The sequence below is a fragment of the Haemaphysalis longicornis genome, unplaced genomic scaffold (genome assembly GCF_048455015.1).
Source record: "Haemaphysalis longicornis isolate Haplotype H1 unplaced genomic scaffold, Haemaphysalis longicornis Haplotype H1 scaffold_1, whole genome shotgun sequence".
Taxonomy (NCBI): Eukaryota; Metazoa; Arthropoda; class Arachnida; order Ixodida; family Ixodidae; genus Haemaphysalis; species Haemaphysalis longicornis.
In genome coordinates, this window is record NW_027526203.1 from 131,656,248 (window position 1) to 131,675,181 (window position 18,934).

Here is an 18,934-nt window from a genome sequence, read left to right on the forward strand (position 1 = left end):
AATCGGGACGCCGCATTGTCAGAAGAAGTGAATAGCTCTGCCATTTGGCAGGCCGTTTTGTGCAGCATTTTTGAGCAGTCTCCGTGGGAAAATAAACTTGCCTGTCGTACTCATCTACTTTCTTGCTGTGTATTAAAAGAACAAAATAAATCTACCACCCACAAACCCCGTTAAGGCGTAGAAGATTCACCTCTTTCCGCTGCCTATGCTGAGGAGCTGCTTTTTTCAGCGCTTCCCTGCCCCTAGGGAATCTCCACCACGCTCCCAATACTGCGCCAGTTGAAATACTTTGGTGCGCGCCTCTCCTTTCCCAGGGGCAAGAAAGACGGGAGAAATCGAGCGACTACTCGTGAAAAAGGCTCGCCCACTTTGGTCCCGCCGAAAAAGAAAACGCACACGGTCGCAAACAAAGCGGACAACGGCGTGGCCAGGCTGCCAGCATTCTGTCCTCGTGTATCTGGGGGCAACGCGTGGCCGCGCGTTCGAGGCAATCAATGGGCCAATCGGAGCAGCTCCTCGCCCCGCGTCACTGCGCCGCCGGAGAAGAGCGATGAAGGCGAGAGCAACAGGCAGGCTAGCGCCACTGTAGCCACCGGAGGCAAACTGGTGGCGGCCGGACGTGCCACGTGAATGACGGGTTTGGCCCGTAAGGGCACTTCAGTAGCCGTTGGTTCTTTGCGTTTTCCACTCTTTCTTTAGGTAGCAAATGTTTTTTCTACTAGATTTTGCTACGCGAAAACCAAGACCACTCAGCTTTCAAGTGGGGTAAGTCGCACGAAATTGTGTGCAATTATATGATTGTAACAAGTTATGTGAGTATCCACCTGTATACACCCTTACCAGAAAACATTGTGGGCCACCCGTATCTAATTTCACTGTGGACAATAAAATAAATCTCGCGCCCAACGAACGAGCAGGCAGTAGAAGGCAGTGCTTGTTTGCACTGGTAACAAGTGAGCTTCCGCTCATTTTTTTGCTTGCGCAGAAGTAGCGGGATAGAGCATCGTGCGTTGCTAAACTCATTGAACAAGCTCAGGACAATTATGCGCTTGGCCGTTTTGGAACGTGGGAAGGTTAAAAGTTTCAAGATTTTATTTCGGTCGTGCAAACTCATATGCCTCAAGAAGAGGAGAAAAAGCCGCAGCATAGCGGCTGGACAATGATGCCATGCCTGATCTGCCTCGTTAGCAAGGGTAACAAGGAGCTAGTTAACTTCAGACAAAACAGCTATAAACTTTCCGATGGGAACGAACGCAGCATTCCTCGAATTTACATTGCCAGTGACATTACCAATCGAGGTTTCCTTTGTGTTGCCAGTAACTTTTCACTTAAAATCCTAATGTGGCTAAAATCGTATTGTATCATTATTACTGCAGACGTGCATGGCTTAAATTCATACTTTCCACTCATTCCTTCAAATCCTTACCATAGGATCACAGGCGCTCCAGCAGCACCAGCGGCGGTTGCGTCATCCGTAACTTCTGACTGTGAATGCCATGTAAACACAAAATACATCTAAATATATACACAGGAATCATTTATATCTTTAAAGAGAAGGACGGAGCCTACTAACCCTCATTATTTTATTTTAGAGATAGCCTATGCTCAGGGAATGAATATGTTGCTGTATATTCACGTCGCGTTAAATAGCTTTGCGCGCTTTTTTGAGCATGAAAAAAATGCTGCAGTCTTCAGTCCCCCCTTCGGAAATTTTTTATCAGTAGCCTGTCAAATGCACATGAGTGTTCTGTGTCTCAGTATTGCTACTCTTTCCAGTAGGCAATACTGACGACTCATGGAAAAACAATCTCTTCTAACAATTTACATTTCTTAAGGACGGAGACATCGGCACTTGGAGGCAGAGGTCAGAAATATATGTATGTATATAATTAATTCAGTACTGAAAATGAGGCCAAGCCGGATTCACTCAAAATGAGAATCAGATTCAGATTATGGTGCACGCGCCGAATTCTGCAACCAGGCTTGAGGCGCGCTGTGGTGGAAGGCTCTCGAGTAATTTTGACCATGTGGGGATCGTTAATGTGCGGGGAAATCTCGACATACCATATTATATACACACGGTGAGGATGATAATCTTCATCATCATCGTCATCACCATTATCATCATCTTACTATTATCATGAGGTGCAAGTGCTATATATATGTATATATATCCCACCTGGCGGGCATTTTTTCTTCACTTTCTTTCTTTCCGAATTTTTTATCTGTTTCTATGACTTACCACAACCTCCCCCCTCCCCTTTGCTTTTCGAGGTTTTCTTGACTGCCAACTGTTATTTCTGTGTTATATATATATATATATATATATATATATATATATATATATATATATATATATATATATATATATATATATATATATATATATATATATATATATATATATATATATATATATATATATATATATATATATATAAGGTTAGTAGAGAAAGAAAGGGAGTCCTCTTCTTGAAACGTCAGTAAACTTATTTCTATTTTCTACGTCTTTCTCGTTTGTCTCTGTCTCTACTAACCTTATTTTTTTCGCGCTCTGTGTGAGTTTTTATCTTTTCAGACTATATATATATATACATATATATAGTATACGAACCACCACGCGTTGTCTACCGGCGTAATAAGAATTTAGGTGACTTTCTTACTAACTCTCGTATCAACCGACCGGCAACTACTGGCTGCATGCCCTGCAATAAACCCCGATGTAAAGTATGCCCACACATGACCACTACACAGCGCGCCACCAGCACGGCTTCAGACTACTACGTAAATATAAAAGGTAACTTTAACTGTGACTCCGCTAATGTCGTATATCTTCTAGAGTGCAGTGTTTGTAGGCAACAATATATCGGCCAAACTGAAACGCCCTTCCGAATACGGTTCAATAATCACCGTTCTCATGCAAAAAGCTGCCCTTATTTGCCCCTGTCAAGACATGTGAACAGTCCCGGGCATGCATTTGAACACCTTAAAGCAACGATTTTAGAATCCGCCTTCAAAATGCACCATGACCGCGAGGTTCGGGAATCTTATCTCATTTATAAGTTTGGGTCAGCCACACTTGGAATTAATGAAAGTTACGGAAAACTAACGTGCTTATCCCTCTAATAAAATTGGCGGCTTCATAATTTTTATAACTATGTTCATTATTCCTAACCTCGAGTTTCCCATCAGAATTCGCAGAAACTATCCTAATACAGCAGCTTTATTAGCCTAATGCGGCTCAACAATGCCATTTGTCCTGCGGAAGGAGGCCTCGTTCCCACCACCACTTAAGAATGTTTAACTCTATGTGATCTATTCATGTTTAACCTTTTGTGACCCTACCTATTTCCTGTTCAATTGCTAGCTTCTGTGAAATGCTCTTTTGTGCCCCCTTTCTATTCTCTTCACCCGTGGGGGGCACACCCATCTTCGCTTCCGCCCCAACCAGTCTCCCCAGCCACTGAATACCTTACTGTATATTCTTCCCTTTCTTTTGAAACCGCGGTTGTCCAGTTTCCCGCATTGTCTGAACTTGCAGCCCGCGCGACATACGTTGACCCATCATGGTGCAACGTTGAACGCTGCTTTGTTAACACGACCCCTTTTTCTCTCTCTCGCTTCCCCCCCCCTCTCGCTCCCCCCCCCCTTTTTTTTTGTTTTTTGTTTGTTTGTTTGTTTGTTGTTGTAACATAGACGTAGGCCGACTGTATGCACACTCTCCATTTCCGAAACATTTTCCGCTCCTTCTCACAGTTTTCTGCAAACCTATATAAGAAATGTGTTCGAAATGTTTGCGACAGCAAAATCATGTAACTTTACTCTGATGAAGGCAAGTCCCGTTGCCGCTACGTAAGTAAACCTTGTTTGTTATTGTTCTTGCTGTGTATCCGACTCTTTACTTATACTATTTCTGCGCGCTTTGTGAGTTTATCTTTCTCTAGATTTATGTATATACATATAGTCTGGAATCAAAAACTCACACAGAGCGCGAAAACATAAGGTTAGTAGAGACAGAGACACACGGGAAGGACATTGAAAATAAAAATAAAAGTTTACTGACGTTTCAGGGAGAGGACTCCCTTTCTTCCTCTCCCTGAAGCGTCAGTAAACTTTTATTTTTATTTTCAATGTCCTTCCCGTGTGTCTCTGTCTCTACTAACCTTATGTTTTCGCGCTCTGTGTGAGTTTTTGATTCTAGACTATATATATATAAATTATATATTTATATATATATATAAATATATAAATATATATATATATATATATATATATATATATATATATATATATATATATATATATATATATATATATATATATATATATATATATATATATATATATATATATATATATATATAGTATAAGTAAAGGGTCGGATACACAGCAAGAACAGTAACAAAGAAGGTTTACTCAAGTCGCGGCAATGGGACTTGCCTTCATAGGAGTACAGTTACATGATTTTGCTGTCACAAACTTTGAGAACACATTTCTCATATAGATGTGCAGAAAACTGTGACAAGGATAGGAATATGTTTCGAAAACGGAGAGTATGCATGCAGTCGGGCTAAGCCTATGTTACAACAACAACAACAACAAAAACAAAGAGAGAAAGGAGAGAGAGAGAGAGAGAGAGAGAGAGAGAGAGAGAGAGAGAGAGAGAGAGAGAGAGAGAGAGAGAGAGAGAGGTCCAACGACAGCCTAACAGCTTCGCTGTTATGTGGTACTCGCAGCCCAAAAGACCATAACGCAATGAAGCAGGCGTGTTTGTTGCTGCTTGCAAAGCACTTGTAACATTACGAGTTTAGATCTGCTAATAACCGTGGTGCTACCCCGTGTTAAGCTGCATTACGTTATTTTGAATTGAAATCGTGCAAAACACCAAAGAACGTTTGTTTTTAGTGATAACATGTATCGCAATTTCCTGACTATTCCGACAGCCCCCAGAGTTGTCTGTAGATGCTCATAATGAGCACCCCACAGTGTCAACTGACTGAAGTAAACAGATTTAGCCATACTAGTTACACGTATTCCTTAGTGCACGTGTGAGAGTATAACAAAAGATATATTGTTTTTGGCTCTAAAAATATAGTCTTTCTTTTATTTGAGTCTATTAAAACACTATTTTTGAGAGGTAATGAATTTGGTCAAGCGAAAACTAAATTTACTCTACCCACTAATTATGTACGTTCAATTTCGAACGAGCGAAGGGTTCAGTATACCTAAGCATTTGAGAAAAGTAAGCAATCTAGCGCTTTGGATTCGCAATTATTTCCAGGTCGTGGTACTGTTGAATTCGCTGTTAGATTGGTAAGGTTAAATTATGTACGGTTAAAAATTCCCTCGTTTCGTCTGCAGATGTAGGGTAGTTGGGTATTTAGATTCATTATCTATTTTTATTAGATCTATAGTGTATTTATTAAAAAAGTAAAGTTCCTAGTAAGGTAGTTCATGTGTAACTGGTTGGTAAGCAGATTGATAAGTATCAATTGTGACACACCGCACGCGATAACTTACATAAGGAGAGAAAGCTCGTAATTTGAACTAATGCATAATACGAAGTTTCGATTTTGTCCGACCAAGCTCCGTTCTATGTACGAAAAAGCCCGTTAATTCGAATGAGAGTAGGCACCGGCACGCATAATTCGAACTACGCGACATCCCGCCAGTGGCTTGGCTCTCGTCACATGGCCAAAGAAACGAACCTGCTGCCTGTGCACATGAAGTTTCGTAGCCTGGGGAACGAAGATAGTAGGCGAAATGCCGTGAAAAGCAATGTGAAATCCCCGCAGCGGGGTTTTTGGAATAAGTAGCCATGACGTATTTCCGGAGCCGCTTGATGAGCGCGGCTGATCGCGAATGGGTAGCAGCCAGGGGAAAATCGAAAAATGAGGCAAGTAATGTTATCGGGTAGAGAAGGAGGAACAACTTTATTTAGTCAACAATCATTAAGTTTGATTATTGATGGGCTTCTTCTTGACTCCGTGAAGTGGCCAGAAGACCTTGCTTCGTGGCGACTTCCGAAGCCCAGTCCACGGCCTGAATTTGGGTCTCAGGCTCGGAGCTGGTCACCGCAGTGTCCCACTCTATTTGGTTAGAGAGATGCCATTCGGCTTTAGGTTGGACCTCAGGGCATTCATATAGGATGTGGGCTAAGTCGGCTTTTTCGGCCTCACACATTCTGCACTTTGGGGTGTACAGACGTGGGTACATTAGGGCCAATTTATAAGGGTTCAGAAAGGTATGAGGTTGGAGTTGCCTCCATGTTACCTGCTGGATTTTTGTTAGTGAATAATGAGGGGCAGGGTAAACTAGTCTTTCATTTCTGTAGTGAGATGCAATCTCTTGAAACGTAACCATACCCTCCTTAGACCCTCGCAGGTACGATTGGTCCACCGCCCCGTTGACGAGTTCGCGGGCAAAACTGTGGGCCGCTTCGTTCCCTGGATGGGACGAGTGCGCAGGAATCCAGATAATCTGGATCTGGCGGGGTTCGAACTGATTTCTTAATAGGATTTGAGATGCCGCTTCGTGAATTAAAACCCAAAAAATAGGTAAGCGACCGCTGAACAGTCACTTATGTACTCTCGGCATGGGCCTATATACGGGGAAGCGGCAAAGGCGATCTCACAATTGCCAAAATACCGGAAATATCTGAATATTTGGCCCACATTGTTAAATGCCTATGCAGGGGAAGAGCAGAAATGGAAGCATAAACGACAAAGCTACTTCACTCAGTGGTCATGAGGAGGATATCATGCGGCCTGCCGTACTACATACTTGCCCACATCGACTAAAACCCAACAAACCGCATGGTCAGGACAGCACATTTAAGGCCGCCCTTGACGTCCCAAATTTCAAGATTATTTCAAAGGTCGTTAAATTCTGCTTATAATAATTTTGAAGAACTCATGAGAGGCCCCTATCTCAGCAGAAAGAGAGCGCATGAAAAAAAAAAAAAATTGGTGCCAGCCATACTTTGAAATAAGTGCACATTTCAAAAGAAAAAACGGCTGGATGCCGTAATAGATATTTCAGCCATCCAGCGGCTTTCCATAAAATCCTTCCCCCCCCCCGAAAAATCATTATCTGAAAGTTCCAAAACCATTCAAACAGTGTAGACGCCGACACCGCGACGTCCGAAAGTACGAAGGCAACAATTGGGGTTGACTATCGTGACAATCGCTGTGATTTCATTAGCCCCCTACACACAGGAACGGAAAAAGCGGAAATCGGAGCCATCCTCTCGGCGATCCACATAATAGAACTACCGAATAGATTCTTAATTAGCATTCCACATGCTCGAAAGGCCACCAGTGTCATGGCTTCAGGCAGAGTACCTAAAGGCTCGGAGATTTTGCAATCCACCATGATGAGAGTTCACATCATATTAACACTGGGACATAAGGGATCGGGAAGGTAATCACAAAGCCGACAAAGATCCACGCGAACTCACATACCCTACTCCCTGTTGACCACGACAACGCTCTCCGCTCCCCTAAAAGTATACAGAATGTCTCGTCATTCTACGCCTAGGGACACCATCCTTCCCCGCGATACACGCGGATTTCAACACCGATGAATGAATCGGAAACTCTCCGCAGGATACAAACCTGCGCATATATTCAGAAATCTTGATGGGCGGAGATGTTTGGTGGTAAAGCGTCTGACATTAACTTAAAACTGCGCTAAATACGAGATAGCAGCCATTCTATTCTATACGACACCTGGTCGTATTCAAGGTTATGCTCATGTGTGAACAATTGTAACATTACATACTCTACTTTTGTCGGCACATGACAGGCTCTTCTGATCAGCTCGTCACTCCATAATCAGCGTAAGCGGAATCTAGGGCCCTGGAATCCGGTTTCCTTCCCTTTGGGGTCTACCAACTCTTTACTCCCTTTTCCGAAAATATCACCAAATCTTACTCCAGAAATATCTTTCCCTATCTCTCTATGTGTGTTATAAAGGAACCAAAAGGTTCGCTCAGGCCTGGACGCTAGAGGATAAACACTTTGAAACGCTGACACTGTCGCCTTCTCGCTCAAACTGGTTGATACCCCGCAGACGCAACTTTACACGTCCACATACTGTTCCACACAAATATTGATGGCCTCGGGCTTTCCTGTCTCACGGCAATTTAAAAAAGTTGCGGCTAAACTAGCTCTCGTCACGGAAATTCAGTGCTCCGGAAGCATAGATGACAAATGCAACAACTCCATTTTAAAATGCTCCCTCGACTCCGAAGTGATGCTATCGCGTCATACATCTGAAGGCCTAAACGTAGATGTAATCTGCAAATCTTTCTATTAGAAGAGTTGCAGTGCTCTAGGCGCTAGGTGTGTAGACATTTTTGCGAGAGCCTTCTGCAGCTTCCGCTGTGTGACCCGACGCGATCTTGACGGTCTCTAAACGCAGACATCATCCGCGTATAACGTGGCCTTGACGCCACGCGGGACAACGTGCTTTAGGTGAACGAGAGAGAGAGATTAAACAGAAACAGGCTCCATACAACTTTTTAAGGGACTTCTGTTTTTACTTTGTACAGTGGAACCCCGATAATACGACTTTCAAGGGACCACGAGAAAGCGTCTTATGACCGGGGTTGCGTACGACCGGTGTGCGGGTGAATGCTGGCCTAGTAGACGGTCTCACCCGACAGGTGTGAGACCGTCTACTTATTTAAACTACGATATTTAGCGCGTTCTCGCGTGATTTTCGACCCTTTAGCAAGTTTTAAAAAAGCAACGCCTATGTTGTTCCCCTCATCTCCATGGCATCTAGCTAGCCCTCCAGCCAAGCGCTGCGCGCTACGCGACCCCCGTGCTGTTCGACCCTATGTGTAGCCCAGCAGCCCCACGCCTTGCGTGCGCGAGATAAGGCCGACGCGGTCGAATGACTTGGGAGAGGAAAAGGCGGGTGTGAAATTACCAATGCCACGCGAAACGAATCATAAAACAAGGCTACCCGAAATGAAAGAAAAACGACATTGCCATACTATTGGAGACACCTTTTCAACGGTCCCGTGCAGTCGCTATTGAGTCAAAGTGCTCAATACAAAGCTGTTCTCGCTTCCCACAAGGCCCAGCAACGCGAAAGAGATAAGATGATTCAAACTTCGTGAGTAAACAGTGTTGCAACAACAATTATAGCGCAGTCTTGCTACAGTGACATGCTGCAGCGGCCAGCGAGAGCCCAAAATGGCGGTGCCAACGGGTCTGCCCCCTCGCGGCAGACGCGCGGGAATTGAGGCATTCTAGCAATTGGGTGGAGTGAAAATGGGGTTTGAAACACACTGATAAGCAGAGAGCAGAGATTTAGCGAGAGAGCGTCGTGAAAGGAAGAAACCTGGATCGAGCGGGCTGGGAAAGCGGGTGTTCGGTCATCGCCGTGTGGTTGAGTCGTATGCATTTTTGCGTTCGTCGGTGGTTTGACGGGAACTTCAAATTTACGGTCCGCCTGCCACCTGAACTTCGACTTATCGCGGTTGGCGCGTTGGCGTAGTGCTGCCGCGTGGGGCCGTCGCAGGTTAACTCCCGCTCGCGAATACCCGCCTGCTTGCTTGCGTCTGTTCAGCAAGTGGTCTGGCCCGCTTGCGGAACTTTGCACATCAAGCAGCATCAAACGGGGGTTAACAATAGAGAAGGTCGGGGTGAGGTGGCGAAGCGGTGTAAAATATGGGAGAAACGCAGGTTTTTTCGCGCCAGGGTCCGTCGTAAGCAGCGGCCTGCGTGCGCCCGAGCATCATGTCATCGGGGATTTTAATACATTTTTTCTACAGGGAGTTTGCCGGGACCGCGGTGACGTGTCGTAAGAAGCGCGTCGTCGTAAGTCCGGGGGACGTATCAGCGGGGTTCCACTTAACATGGTGTTGGGACTTCTGCGGGGCATACGAAAAGTTTCCGTCCTTCAACGTAATTTGAAATCCATGTGAATAACTTTCCTTTTAAGCTAAGTGCAATAACGGATGCTATAGGACTGCATTGCGGTGAACAACAGAATGCTGACGATGTGTAAAAACACCGCCGTTGGGATGGGACCAGAATTTATTTCTTTCAGAGATGATACCAGGGCGATGATGTTGCCAATAGCCGATCGATTCTGTCGAAAGCCTTTTGTTTTCGACAACAAATCATCCTTCCGAAGATCATTTTTCTATTTATTTTCCTACGCAGCCGAGTAGGACAGCCGGTTTAAGGGAATCATAGGGAGTAGGTGGTTTTGCAAACTTTAAGATGGAAATTTTCTTCGCTAGTTTCCAATCAGGAGGAATGGTTTTATGCACCCACGTAGCCTTACAATACTCCAGAAAATGCACGCGAGTGTGATGGGATAGATTGGAAATAACCTCGGAAGAGATTTGGTCGTAACCAGGAGAAGAGATATTATTGGCATCGGAAAATGGCGGCATCGAGTTTTTGTACCGAGAACGGGAGGTTTGATGCAGGCACAGCACCTGGCGCTGTAATAAAATGGTTAAATTGTGGGTGCGTCTGTGTGCCTCAGCTTGCAGATATATCAGCTTGAAATATTCTGCGGCATATTTCCTCTGCGAAATGTTGTCGTGCAACGACGGCGCACTGAATGGGTGTAGTTGTGACACGTTGTTACGCGTGCCCTTTTCTACAGGCTAAATATGTGATAAAGCTTGCGAACATGTAATTTCGCCCGAAACTCTTCCCTTCGCCGTCTGTTTAATTTCTCTAAGTGATGACCCACAGGTCTGTGCCCTGCGTGCTTGTTGCAAGTCGTGTAAACTTCTGGTACGTCGAGCCCTGCGCTGTGCGCACCTGCGAATAGATAGTAATATCTCCCTTTCATCAGTGTTGATGTCTGGCAAACTTTTTATGTTGCGCGTTGCTTACCGAATGCAGCGAGCTATGACAGAAATTAAGTCATCATCGCAGGTTGCTGCCGTAAGCCTATGATACACGCTGTCTTCATAGGCCTCCCAGGTAGTGCACTTCCCCTTCGTTCCTAGTCGGTGTGAAACTTTATCAAGACAAGTCAGCAAAACTAGGCAGCGGCAACTTTGTCTTTTTTCTAGGTCTGTGGAGCCAGGAAATTTTGGAGCCCAGGGGATGCAGATGAAGAAGACGTCGATGCAAAGGCTCAATTAGACGTTTTTTATGTATGTGATGCTGCCGTCGTTAGGGTCTTAATAGAGTACTTCATCAGCAGCTCGGCGAGCCTCCTTCCACAGGAATTTGTGTGTGCGCTGCCCAAGATCATGCGGTCCGCATTAAGTCGCCACAGGTTAGGTGAGGCGGGGACGTGCAAGTGATGATAGTTGCTAGCACTGATGCGTAAACTCGGTTGGTCGGCTCCATTTCAGTCGCAATAAATGTAAAGCACTGGGTTAATGTTCTGGTTTTGGCCCACACGTACTCTTCTGATTTGTGGAAGGCACGAAGAATCTTGCTACTGGCGCATCATTGCGGAAAGCAATAAAAAGCCGACTTGTGCCGTTCAAGCGTTACGATTGGAGCAAATGGTAATTTTTTGACTTACAGTGATGTTTAACTCGAGGTTTAGATATGACGGTAAACGGTAAAGGATATGTCTGCACAAACTGGCCAAAATCGGCTAGTTTGGAGCATAGGCCACGTGCGTCCGCTCAGAAACGGTATCAGGCAGTGGGCCTCCGATGTAATCAACTTTGTTGTATTCCGGAAGGATGTCGCGAAGCTGAAGAAGAGGAGAACACGATGTGTTCCGAAGACAAGACTGCTTCTACCTCAGGGATACTTCCATAGGGGGGGGGGGGGGGGAAATGGCGGGCTGCAAAGCCTTGATTGCCGCTGTAACCATGGGGATCAGACTGCCAGTAATATCGGTCTGCGTGCCCTCACCTGCCATCTGTTTATGCTCGTGAACACCGAGTTGAGGAAGATCCTGCATCCTTTGGGCGGACATCAGGTTTGACATGATTGGTCGTTGTTCGGTCCCGTGAGGCTTGCGCGTAGACTTGCTTGTGGGAAATGCGCCTTCAAGTGGAGGGTCACTTCAAGGCGCAATAAGAGATGAAAACATAACTTCTAGATTTGATGCCGGTTCGTGTCGGAAAGAGCTTTCCCTTGTACTTCCTCAACATTGCATGCAAGAGTAGATGCTCTCTCTTCTGGCTTGCTTCATATGTCGCGGGATGCAATCCGCCGCAGTTTGCACATCGGGGTTTGTTGTGCGAGGTGCAGTCATTGTGGGAATATTGCCTAAAGCCTATTTTGCAGCGAAGTTGTCCCGTGCAATTCTTAGCGATGTGGCTATGTTTCTGTCACTTTAAGCACTGTCAGGCAGATTCAGTGTCCTTTGCGATGGGGAAACTGTCGAAACCAAGAAATACCCGAGCTGGCCGAGGTGAACCTGGCTTAAACTACAAGCTACGACTTGATTTTCAACTCATGAGTGGATGACTTGTCGGTGGGGAGATACCAAACCCTGATCGTTAAGCGAATTTCGTAGGGCGTCATCTGTGTACTCCAGGGGCACACCTTGGACTTCCATAAGTCGATCTCCATGTACGACCATGGTACGCGGCTCTGCAGGCATGCCAGCAAGGGTGAAGGCGGGTATAAGCCGGTCAACTGCCGCGAGGGACGACACAGGGCGAGGGCGATGACAGGGACTATAAGGATACAATCTTTGGTTAGGTGTCGTGTTAAAACTTTTTCATTCGCCGTCGTCACGACTTCTGAAGCCAATAAATTAGGGTTGACTCTCCACAAATTGTAACCTTCGGCTGGTTCAAAGACGTCGGGAATCCCGGCGGCCCATTTTTTGTTGCACGTGAAAAGCGTAAATTCTCCTTGATCTACTTCCATGTCACTAGCGTCACAGAAAGCGTTCCGATGAGCTGACCCTTTGTCAATAGCACGCTGTATCCGGTTCACGGGCTTCCCACGTTAGCATTGGAAGCACATTCGTGTAAAAGTGCGGGAGTGCCTTCACGGGGTCCGCTTGGAGTGGGCAGACCCTGGTTAACAATTGCTTCCATCCGTTGCGGCAGCATGAAGCGATGGGGGCGCACTGCTGAGCTGCAGGGTCCGCTTGCAGCTTCGCTCAAGCCATGTGACACGGTGTCCCCACCATTTTGTAGTAGCTGGGTGTTTGTAAGAAGGCAGCGCAAAGGAGAATAAAAGCCAGCTGTCAAGTAAAAGGAAACATTACCCTGCAACAGTCGACAGAACAGTTTCTATTCCAACCACTCCGTGGTACCGACACTGCCGATGTGAGTATGCCGGGCATGACCACTTGAGCAAGATAACTCGCAAAACAAAGCCCACTAGTCGCGCCAGCGGAAATGGTCTTGGTTTGAAGGAGTACTTACACGAAATCTTCGTGTTATGTTTCTTTCGCTCGTATGGGGGCCTACCAGCCCAGTAATCACAGAATGGCACATGAATGGTCGACAGCAGCGTAAATAATTATTTATATCGTAATTTGTGTCGGCCGCCCTGACAGGACGGCGGAATTGACGTGACTCTTCTTGTTGAACCACTGCCAGGCAGTAGGACGTCAGTCCCAAAATTGTGATGTGATTCCCAAAACGGAGCAGCTGGCGCCGACAGTAGCCAGCGCCTTGGCTTCGTCACGGGAGTCCTGACGTCGGCAGTTTGAGGCGAGACGCATAGCGCGGCACTCAGCGCGTCATGCTGATGCCGATGTTGAAAGGGTAGCCGTCCTGCGCTTTCTCGCGCGTGCAAAGAATAAAATTTGTTGAAAATATGTTACACTCAATGATTACTGCTGAAACTTTCTCGGAAATATCCCCACATACAAAGGAGGATTTTTGCGTAGTTATCTGAGCTTTCACATTTGGTGTCAGCTCCTTTAAGAGCTGGGTATCTCACGGTGTTGAGCCTGCACCTAGGTATACACTTAACAACACAACCAGTGAAGGTTCGTTCAGGGTAGCCTAAACATCGGAAAATATTACGTACGATATAGTCAAACCCGTTTATAGCGAATTGCAATATGCACCGCGATTAGTTCGATATATCCAATAGTTCGATATAGCCGAACCCGCCTATAACGAACTTATCGTTACAAGTTCGCAATCTGCGGGAGCCCCCCTTCCCCTCCCCAACTCCACCATCCCCGCATGCAAAAACGAACACAGTAAAGTAGCCGTTACCATACCCAAAATAATCAATTTATTGCAAGTATTAAAGCTACTTTCCGCCTGAACTGCCTACTTTGCAAAGAAAAAAGCGGTGATTTTTGTTTTCACTTTCGTTTTGCGGCTTCAACTAGCATAGCATTCTCTACACGAAACATTATTTGCACCAGTTCGAGTCCGCGTCCTCCAAAATCTAAAAAGCATTGGCGGCGCACATTGACTGCCGAAAGCGCTTCATTATAAGCGTCGGACGGCTTTCACTCGCGACATCATCGGGAATGTGGGGGAGCTCTTCCCACAGTTCACCGATGCTGCTGTCTTGGTCCGGACTCGATGACTGCGCGGGTTCCGTCGTGAGTCCCGCGCGTCGGAAACAGTTACGGAAAGTGTCGGGCGTCATGTCGCTCCGTGCGAAGCGCAATGTCTAAGTCGCAACTCTTGCTCCGTGGTCGCGGCCAATCCCCATCTCAATCCCCGCTCCGAGACCATGCATTTTGGCGGCCATTCTAGGCGCGCAGAGTTCGATATATCGGATGTGAACTTCGTTATAAGGAATATGTTTCCCATGTATTTCCGTAACTGAATTATTTTTGTTCGATATATAGCATAATTCGCTCTATCCGGGTTCGTTATAGCCGGGTTTGACTGCAGCAGCATTTGGCCCAACCGCTCCGGGCCACCCCCGCTTCCGCCAAACCAGATATTGGAGGCTACGTGATATCAGAGGTTACGTGAGAGAAAGAAATATTAGCACAGTTTCTTCAAGCAATCGTTTTGCGTTCATCCACGCAGTTACCTACCCTGCACTTGGGTCGACCACAAAGCCCGGGGGTGTTAAGGTAAGTGTTCAACTCTTTGCGGACGCCAGATGAGTTTACGAAAGGCTTATATATTACCTCCTTGTGGCCACCCTTCGCGTGACGCTAGATGCGTGTGTCTTTTTGATTGGAAATCTACGGTGGACCAGCGCCGTTGGCCCTTGTTATTTATTTCATTTCTACATGCTGCAGCCCATGTGTCTATCGCAAGAGCGGTAGCAGACAAAAGACACGATGGGTAACAAATGTTAACTCAAGTGATTCTACCAACTATCGTAAATAATAAATTTTACCACTATGAATGAAGGCATGTTGGAGATACTGGGTAAACAATTAGATAAAAATTCGCCCCCATCGCTACTGAGATCCGAAAACTTAGGAAACAGCGGAGCTGGTGGTCTTCACCAGCTTCAACTGCTTTTTCTATAGCTTCAACTTGGATCTTTTGTAACTTTAAATTGGCTGTTAGGTGGCGTTCACTTTGCCTTTTCTATGGTCTTCTATGATGGCTCGGCGTCGAATAAAAATTTTAATCCGATTAATCTGCAAGCTTTAATCGATTGATTGAGCAATCGGTTGCGTTGGTTTGTGAAGAAAATTGAGAGTATTTTAATAAATTAATAATAATCTTATAATAAAGTAATACAAGTACACTTCTAGGCTAGTTCCCAAACATTCGAGGTGAGGTAAGTAGATCATCGTCTTGTCACTTATGTGGCCCGGAGGCTTATTCCCACGTTCGTCATACGTAGTAATTATTGAATCAGGATCATCCGCCCTGGCCGTAATCGTAGGGGGCACCGAATAATCGTGGTTTACTTAGTCACTCTGTGCAACAATAATGTTGTTGGGCGAGTGCCGGCTTGCAGCTGTTAACACCGAAGCTGTTTAGGAAATCGTATTTTTTTTTGTGTCCGGAGTTAAAAATACCAAGAAATTCGTGATCGCGGGCATCGCGGCGACCACCCGGCAGTTAACAAAACCAGGAACATGGCTAGCGCTCGTGCGTGCGTGCGCCGCGACGACCTCCCAGCGTCCCCTGCGCGCGTTCGTTAAGCCAGGCATACACAGGGGGATTGGCCAAGATTGCAGCGACCGCCAGCCACTTCAAAAACCAAGAAAATGCAGAGGGCTCGTGTGTGCGTGCCTTGCGGTGAACCCCCAGCGTCCCCTGCGCACGTTTGTCAAGCCAGGCATACACACTTGGGGAGATTGGCCAAGACTTGCAAAAAAAAAAACTCCACCGTTCACCGTAATCATGGCAACACTCGCGCGGTACGAGAAGCACACGTCACAGCGTACGCCCGTCCAAGGTGATGCCCAATGATTATCACTCCCAAAAAAATGAAAGAAGCTCACACTTATAGCAACAATGATGGAGCAAAAGGTCGTTGCAGTAGCGAGGAAGAAGCAAATCGGCTGCAATCGTGGACTTAAACCTCCGTAATGGTCGTGAAGGTTGCGTACTGCTTCGCTACCTTGAAGTCTTAGGCGTTAGTGTGAGCTTCCTTCAGTTTTGTCATTTTTTTCTAATTCCTCAATGTCTGTCTTCCCAGGAAAACTTTGAGCAAGTTTCGGGTCAAACTGCCGCAGACGCTGCGTTTTCACGCGGATTGGGATGTGGTGCTGCTTGAACTGTCGTTGCCTTTCGCAATTCAAAGGGATACGAATGTTGTTAGGTTACTCAAATCGGATAATAATGACCAGACTTTGCAAGGACATGAGCTTTAGCTCATTCCGAACCATTCAGGTAGTGAACGGCTGAACGCGGAGGCCTCCAGACTAACTGGAGAAGCAGATTTCCCCACTCTCCATGGCGATCATTTCGCAGTTACCCCGAAACGCGGTGTAGCCGTCGAAGTTTTTGAAAACATTACGAAGCTGTTGGGTGGGCAAAAAAATTTCACGGAAGCGATGTAGCCGTACGGGGTGGCACCGCTGCTCTTCCTTCGCTCGAGATTCAGGGAAACGTAACCGGATATCGTTTCTGAATGAGTCAAGAGAACGTTTCCATTTGCACCGGATACTACAAATGGGCACCTGATTTAGTGAACGTCCTCAATGATGCGTGTGCAGAGGCAGCGAGCGCAGCGAAACTTCTCAACTACAGTCCGTACACCAGAACGAAAAGCGTAGAGCTGTTTGTCGAGGGATGTGTCTTAATACAATACGAGCTTTCTTACATGCTCGGCTTTGGCGAGCAGACAGCATTCAATTCATTTAGCAAGCAGAGCATGGTGTAAGCCTCTTCCCCTGTCTACAGTACCTGTTTGTGCACCTAAAAACACGAAGCAAGAAGTGGTATGTCTGCTGGAAGCCTGAGAATATCAGCAAAAGTTTGGGCAAACAAAAGCTTTTGTTGATTGGAAACCTGACGAATATGATACTCTAACTTGCAAGAGTGATTGGTCAGTTTCCATCGGAACCATTTTTTTGCGCTCACTTTTAGTGATGTAGGGTCTGAATTCTCCCAAGCTCACCAACACCGAAGAGCTAGTCACCATGCACTTTTGCGCTCTCGTTCACACTGTACAAACCAAAGCAGATGAGGAGGCAGCTCAAGATGGGTAGTAATGACTCTTACAGGAAGCTATCATAGAAATAAGAGACTGAAACATTTTATGCAGAGCAAGCAGCAGGAGTTTATTACCGTTACGGCGCAGTTTGTTTTACGCGTATCAGACCGCAGGCGCAATGCCTGGAAGCTCTTCCTAGGCGACCATCTTCGCCGTCGCGACCGCATCCGCCTCCAATGACAGTCGTCAACGTTTATAGTCGGATTAATGTGCGCGCACAGATCACCGCGATACCAGGGCGGGGGACAATTTTGAAGTCCATATACTGAATGAGTTCGACACTATTTTATCCTGGGATCAGTTCTGCACGCACAATCACAGCCCCACCCTCTCGGTAGCTCATTACATTGCACAGAAGATGCACTATGAGTTCGGCCTTCTTTTGCTGCTTGAGAGGAATGTGGCTGAGGATGAACTCGTCGACCAGGCAGTCTCGTGCGATTTCCAATTCACATTTTAGTAGAGATACGACGCGACAGCCAGGTACCGTTTGAATGACGCTGCGAAACCACTCCGGTTGGTCTTTCTCCTGGTCACTTCATATACAATAGGCATTATGCGCGAGTTAGATCGGGCGTTCCCGGTCGATCTCGGGGCCCCAGCTTACGATATGTGGGCGAAAAAGGTGTTCCACTCAGTCGTATGGTGAAGCGGGCAATGCGTTTCGCAGGGAAAAAGTAATGGATGCGATGGTTGATGTAAAGAACAGCACACAATTTTTTTTGCCATATCTGTTTATTCCTTTCGCTTTTAGTAGCAAATTTCAGCTGTTTGCATGGATGATTGATTGTTTGTGGGGTTTAACGCGCCGACGCAACGCAGGCGATGAGGCGCACCGTAGTGGAGGGCTCCGAATTAATTTTGACCACCTGGGGATCTTTAACGTGCGCCCAAATCTCGTACACACGGCGTTTTTGCTTTTAGCCTCAATCAGAAAAGGTTATTTTACTCTTGAATGCGATTATGTGATCCGCCAGCTTACTAGGAGGAGTCAGGACCAATGCGATGGATTGGGTACTTTGTAATGCCGAGGCTTGTAGTACCATCTTGTGTGTCTTTTGCGCCAAACCAATAACTGCTATTTTTGTGGCCGCACGTAAAAACGAAATACGGGATGTTATTTTTGTGTTCCGTTATTGCTGACTTGAAAGCAGTTAAACTCATTATTTATGTTAGTACAAAACAGCTTACACCACGACACATGCGAAACGGCGTCTGTTGCAAATTGACGGGGAATTGACGGTGATGGCAGCTGCCACTTGCAAGCTATTACGTAAAATAACGTGACTTTTAAGCAATCTGAAGTTGCCATTGCGTGACGTATATGATTCCGCTAACTGTTTATATTACGTCACGTTTTCTCAGCCAGTAACCGAGAAGGCGTGGCCTTACAGGCCAAGTTTTTGTTGAATAGC

General features: G+C 46.0%; 1 protein-coding gene across 1 annotated transcript in view; it reads left to right on the forward strand.

Moving 5' to 3' along the window:
* The first annotated feature begins 561 nt into the window (after window positions 1–561).
* Window positions 562–18,934, forward strand: part of LOC144180153 (uncharacterized) — a 164,628-nt gene continuing 146,255 nt past the window's right edge. Inside the window, exons 1-2 of the mRNA XM_077708543.1 lie at window positions 562–765; window positions 14,918–14,964. The gene's annotated coding sequence lies outside the window, so the exon portion shown is untranslated. The remainder of the gene's footprint in view (window positions 766–14,917; window positions 14,965–18,934) is intronic.